The sequence below is a fragment of the Corvus brachyrhynchos genome, unplaced genomic scaffold (assembly GCF_000691975.1).
Source record: "Corvus brachyrhynchos isolate BGI_N302 unplaced genomic scaffold, ASM69197v1 scaffold266, whole genome shotgun sequence".
Lineage (NCBI taxonomy): Eukaryota > Metazoa > Chordata > Aves > Passeriformes > Corvidae > Corvus > Corvus brachyrhynchos.
Genome location: NW_008238633.1, coordinates 1,109,614 through 1,116,078, shown reverse-complemented (window position 1 = coordinate 1,116,078; position 6,465 = coordinate 1,109,614). Strand labels below are relative to the sequence as shown.

The window sequence follows — 6,465 nt, the reverse complement described above, 5'->3', positions numbered from 1 at the left end:
CCAGAAGGGGCTGAGAGTTGGCTCTGCCAACGTGCTCGCCTTGGGGAGGCCACGTTTACTGGGTGCTTTATGGGGGGCTCAGGATATGCAATTATTCATTAATTTTTTTTTTTTCCCCTTCTAAGGGTTTTTTAAGTTAAAATAGGAATGTTTCTCACAAATTTACTAAATCAGAATCAAAACTTAAACTCCAATTGCTGGGAGAAGGGAGGTTCTTCACACCTGAGAAGAAGTGGAGGGGTGAATTTCAGACATGTGCTGTGGGTCTGCTGCAATCCTCAGTTATTTTTGGGTACTGCCTGCCAGAGGACCTTGCTGACATGCTCATTTGATGATGATAACTCTTGGATCAGTTTCCCAAGCAACAAGGCAATGGCTGTGCTGCTTCCCATTCTCACTAAAGGCGAACTGGATAATTAAAGGATGACTAAATTGAACAAATATTTAAAATTTGTGAATACTAGTGAGAAAAAATTAATTACGTAAATTAAAAAGGCAAATTTAGCAGGACATTAAGGAAAAAGGAAGTGCAGATTTTGTATTAGAAACATCTTCACAGATGGGCATATCAGGCTGTGACAAAAAGCAGTCAGAAGTTTGAAGAGATGAAAGGCTGGATTAGTTGTTGTTAGGAGCCAACATTTGATAGCTAGTATGGGAATTTGGAAGACAAACTGGGGAATACTGTCAGCCCATTGTAGTGCTGGACTAAAAGGGCTCTTGATAGGTTTTTTTCCAAAGTGAACAAAAGTGGGAGGCAAACTGGCTTGCCAAGAGGAATAGTTAGCAATTAATGAAAAATAGCTTTGCTCTTTGTAGGCTTTACAGATGCAAGGATGGGACAAACATTTCTTTGGTCCTGATTCAGCAGGTTCACGGGGGTCACACAATTCACAGCACAAAGCTCTGGCCTGACCTGCAGAGAGCGATCTGCTGGAGAGCCACGGACCACAGGAAAGCCTTTGATCTCTGTGTGTGCCTGCCAGTTGGCCACTGCTGTGTCAGAAATGCCTCTGCTGCTAGTGGGGAATGTGAGTGTGATAAAGGGAATTTCAGAGCGTGCTGTATGCAGAGCCTCCGCTCCCTCCTGCCTCCAGAATGTTCTGTGGCTCCAGAACCAGCTGGATGGTAACACTTCTCTGGACTCCTCCACACACCACGTGGAGAAACGAGCAAAGCCAAGCTCAAAGACCCTCAGACGAGTTGGATTAAATCATTTATGGCTGCAGAACATTTCCTCTGGCTGCCTAAGGAGACTCTCATCATTCCAGAGCTTCCTCAGCTGCCAGTGGTGACAGGGGTGCCGTGTTGTCCCAGCACTGCCCACAGTGGAGTCCAGCTTGCAAGGATGGACACCATGTGGTCTACCCGCAGCAAGAAAAAGACAGGAAGGTGAATGTGCCCAGGATTTGCAGGGGGACATAAGGCTGAATGCCCTGAGTGCCCAAATCACATTTAAAAGTTCTTGTTCTGATGAGTTGGCCCTACAGAGTTTCTCTAAGGAGCTGAGCAGTGAGGAAGAGGTGCAAAACTGAAGGCCAAGAGGCTGCAGGTCTGACGAGGTCCCAGCACCCTCCGCAGGGCTGGAGCCTGGGAGCAGGAGGTCAAGGGGATGTGCTCCCAGCCTGCAGCCAGGGAGGGTGTGGGGAACACGTGTGCTGCTGGGGGGGAATGAGCTGGGGGCAAGGAGAGGCTGAACTCTCCTGGGGGCTGGAAGGGTCCCAGAACAGCACTGCTCAGCTGGTGTGGAAGTGTCAGGGTGAGGAGCACAGCACATGGCACAGTGCTCTGGTGGGATGGCAGGAGCAGCTCTGGGCGTGAGGTCACTGAACCGACTGCCACAGCCTCTTCTCTGCCTTACAAGCACCTCTCCTCTCCAGCCTGCTCCAAGCAGCAGCCTGGTTTCTGAGATCCTGCAGAGAGCCAGTTCCTTGGAAATAAGACCTAGACCTGACAGCCCTGGACTTAATTGAAGCCATGAGTATTCTGGTCAAGTAAAAGAGTGTTGGAGTTTGTTTATTTATTTATTTATGTGTTTATTTATTTTGGGGAGTTGTTACTCTGTTGGCCAAACTGCCTTCCACTCTAAATTGGCCTTTGGACTCTTTGCTTACAGCAAAGTATAGACAAGAAGGCCACTGCTGCCTAAACCCCACTGGTGTTTGCAGTGAGGCACAAAATACCCTTACAGCAGTGGGGTGAGGGGAGGACTGTGCCCTTGAGCCTCAGTTCCAGCAGGAGCTGGACCAGGAGCAGGACACTGGGGACAGATGTGGAGGGCTGTGAAAGGGGGCACCTCTGGCTGCCCAGGATGGACGGACGGACGTGGGGAGCAGCGCGATCATCCGTGTCCCCACAGTAGGGTCCCTCCCAGCCAGTCTGCCAGGAATTCCTCCTCACCCCACAAGTGAAGGGTGAAAGGGGGTGGGAGTGTGTGTGATAGGACAAACACTGCACCACATCTCTCCTGTGCAAAGGCCTCTGGGCTGTGCAGCCAGCAAGGCTCTGACTGCAGCAAACTGTGCTCTTTCTTGCACAACAGCAGCATTGCCCATGAAGGAAGGCCCCAGCATTTGTGAAATCCAGTCTCAAGTTTACAGGGTGCTGGAATGTCTTTCCATTGCACAACAGCATGGCGAGCTGCTCTGGGATGGAGATGGAGCAATTTTCTCTGTAGCTCTCCAGGAGCAGGATAAACCACATTTATTTTTCACACCACATAAGGATTTATGGGAAATGTTGACATGGTTGTGTCTGTTTGTCAAGGGTACAACAGCAGCTTCAGCATTTTTTTGGCACAGCTCTTTAAAATCCAACTGTTTACTGACTTGTCATCTTTGTCTTACAGTAAAAAAAGGGTAATTTTGTTTTGTACTTCAGGGATCTATTCAGATAATCTCATCTCCTTAGTTATGAATAAAATGAGGTGTGATTTTCACATGTATATATTCAAACTGCAGCTACCAGCCTGTCCCTCATCTTACAGGAGCAGTGCTTCCAGCTCATACATTGATTTAATACTTTTATGGGTTTTTATAGCAATTTTCTTTCCATAACAGGTACAGAAATCTGAGCATACATTCCTGTATACCGTGTATTCCATTATAAACAGGAACTCATTTCTCTGGGCATTAAATCCAGTTTACAAAACAATGTTCTTACTGCAGCCAGGGCTGCCAAGCAAAATATTTGCGTATTTACTGCTCTGACAGCCTGGCAGTTGGATCTGGTGGGTGGTAGCAGAGCCACAGCATTTACCTTTGTTAAGCAGCAAGGGCTTGAAAGAGGATTTTATACATTAAAAGCCTGGAAAGGGTTGAGAAGAGAGGGTTGAGGCTCAGGGTGATAAATGTCTGAGAGACTTACTATAGGGACTTGGGTAGAATTAGAGAAAAACCAAAAAGTTCAGATCAGCCTCCAAGATAAAATCCTTGGGGAGTGGTGCAGAGGCTGGAAAGTGAGACTGGGGCTAAAGCAGGGGAATGAGAGAACCAAACAAAGCCTTTGGTTTTGCTCTGTTAAAGCTTTTGCCTTTTATCCAGTCATTCTAAATAACTGTGGATAATCTAACCATGATGCTGCAATTCTAATAATCACCTGAATTTTCATGTGAAATAGTTTCTGGTTTCCATTGCTGAAAAAAACCCCCATGTATTATAAATATTTAGGTTTATTCAAAGCCCTGCCTAGTTTCTGAAGGTGTACAGTCCATGGTGGTTGCCCTGCCCTTGCCTGTCTTCTCCTCCCTCCCAACAATTCACCCCCAAGAGCTTCAGGAGACAGAGCTTAGGATGGATTTCATTAGGCAGAAGGGCTGAGGGAGGTTTTTCTACAGATCTTTACAGCGAAGGTATGTCCAGGAAGAAATCCAGCTTGCCTTTCTGATCCCAGATTTGGGTTTGTAGTCTTAGCAATAAATTAAAAAAAGGAAAAATGCCCCCTGTGAACTGCGCATACATTATCATTTCCCATGGATTTCCAGGGCATTATCAAACTCCACCAGGCCAGCTTCCCAGTGTCCAGCTGGAACTGCACTGGGAAAAAGCAGTCACTGACAGGAGTTTGGAGCTGAACCAAAGGCTCTGTGCACAGTGGGCCCTGTGGAATCAGGTGCTGTGCAGCCCCAGCTTTGTGTCTTCCACCACCATGACTGGGAAGTGCAGGGTAAGTATTGCATGAAAACTTCTTAGAAAATCACAAATACTTCTGAAAATGCCCGAATTTACCCATTATTTTGGAAATACCCATACAAACTCATAGAGTGACTGCTGGTCTCCTCAGCACAGAATGTCAGTAATTACTGGCACCACAGTAATGGTTGTGAAGGGAAAGGGAGGTGCAGATGAACTGGGGAGTGTTCAGTCATTGGCTGCCTGTGTGCTGACTCCTGGCAAGTAATGGCTCTTTTCTGGTTAATTCAGCAAGAAAGCACATCAGACCCTAGAATTCAAATACCTGCTGCCATCCTTCTGGTGAGAATCCTGCAGCTGTCTGGAAGCTGCCTGCACTGTACCACAACCACATCAACACCTCGGGGAGGGTACCCAGCTGACAGACACTGCAAGTGAGGCAGACTGGTGAGTGTCATCTTACCAAAAATCAGCAGAAGCAAGACAAAACATGCAACTCATTAAGTAACCCCGTATGATCTTTTGAGTTCCAAAACCCCTTCAAGTCTGAGAAACTCTGATTAGGAGGAGGGTTAAAAGGAATCCTGTGGTTTGACAGAGCAGAAGCAAGCAGGGCTGGAAATTCCCAGGCAGGGCTGTACTGAGCAGGCAGCTGGTGCCTGGGGATGCTGCTGCAGAGACGCTGTCGATGTGCCTGTGGACAGCTCTCTGGGAAAAGTTTCGTTGCAAATTCTAAATCAATGCAGATAACTTGTGTGAGTGAGTTTCAGAAGCCTCCCAGGAGTGAGTGTGTGTGCTCCGGGTGAGCCTGGCAGGGACTGGGATGGCCTCAGCTGCTCCAGTCACAGCCACTGCTTGCTCAGATGGGCACCAGCCATTTCCAATATGCTGTGGGTATCCGTGAAATAAGGTGTTTGGAAAAACTTGATAATACGAGAGTATACTGGAACATTTCTTGGATCAGGCTGCTGCATTACTCATGCATCATTAATTCTCCAGATATTAAGGGAACATTTCCTAATATTGGGCTGTAGTCCGTTAAAGAGATACAGAACAGCTTGCTCAGGTTAAAGTCTGATGTCAAACGCCCTTGGCCAGGCAGCTCCAGCACAGGAGGGGAGGGAGGGACCCCAGGTGGGGCTGCTGGTGCAGGGCAGCCGGGCTGTGCTCACACAGGTTCCTGTTTCTCACTGCGGGCTGTACATGTGCAGGTTTTACCAGCCCCCAACTGCAATATCTCATTGCTAGTGCTCACATTGCCTCACTCCCAGGCAGGATCCTCTCTTGTCACAGCAGACCAATGTAATGCTCTTTTTGGCATTCCATCTCTAACTAAAACCACTGCTAGCTTCGCCTGCGAGCCCGAGTTTGCAGAGAACGCAGCTGCAGCACTGAGGGCATTGGGAATGCAGAGTCATTACCTCTGGTTTTTAGTTGCTGCCATTCCAGTGAGATTCTCCTCTTTTCTGGGCTTAGAGCTGTCCTGGCACTTTCACTGCCTTTGTTACTGCCACGCCAGAAGCACAAACAGAATGTCAAGAGAGCCTCATTTCCTCTCTTCTCGATGTTGGTCCGTAATGATGCTACCCACTGCTTTACTGCTCGTGTCCCCTGTGAAACTGATAGCTGTGCATAACACTTCAGAGCTGAGAGGAGTTGGGAGCATGTCAGCAACCAACTGCTTTATTCAGTTATTCTCCTGGATGGGTGAAGCTATCCCCTGCATTTTAAGGTCGTTTATTAAGAGGGAGCGTGGAATTGGTAAATGACAGAAGAGGGGACCCCAGGGAGAGGCTGCTCTGAGCTCAGCATGGGTTCCCACTGCCAGCACTGTGTAATATTTCATGGCTTTTTGCAGTTTTTAGATGCTTTGCAGGTAGATACCTATTTAATTACAGCCCTAGATGGACATGGAGGGCAACAAAAATGGCAAGGGCCATGTATGCAATGAGGGGAAATCAGCTGAAGATGACCTGCAATGCCCGGGAGGCTGGAGGTCTGCAGCACACGTGGCCTGCCAGGAGCTGCCTGTCTTCCCATGGGGCCCCTGGAAAAGTGGAGGCTTCTGCCTTTGGGATCTGCTTAGGATGGAACCAGTGATGGATGCAAACCCAGCCATCCCTGTGAGGAAGTGCTCAGAATTCTGCTTTGTCTGCCTGAGCTAAATGGAAATGGGTCTCTGAGCATCCCCCAGTTCCCATGGGACTGCAGACTCCAGTGAGCTGGAGCACCCTGAGCGCTGGTGGAGCCTCTGGTGTGGGAGATGCAGAAGCAGGAGGGAGCGAGGAGTAGGACAGGTTGGATAAGCCATGTAATCCCTGGGCCCCAGGGACAT

The 6,465-nt window shown here is 48.3% G+C and overlaps 1 long non-coding RNA gene across 1 annotated transcript in view; it reads left to right on the top strand.

Annotated features, from left to right (window-relative positions):
* Positions 1–6,465, top strand: part of LOC108447426 — a 12,362-nt gene that overhangs the window by 1,134 nt on the left and 4,763 nt on the right. The window contains exons 2-3 of the long non-coding RNA XR_001862977.1: positions 3,983–4,164; positions 4,422–4,577. This is a non-coding gene — a long non-coding RNA (uncharacterized LOC108447426). The remainder of the gene's footprint in view (positions 1–3,982; positions 4,165–4,421; positions 4,578–6,465) is intronic.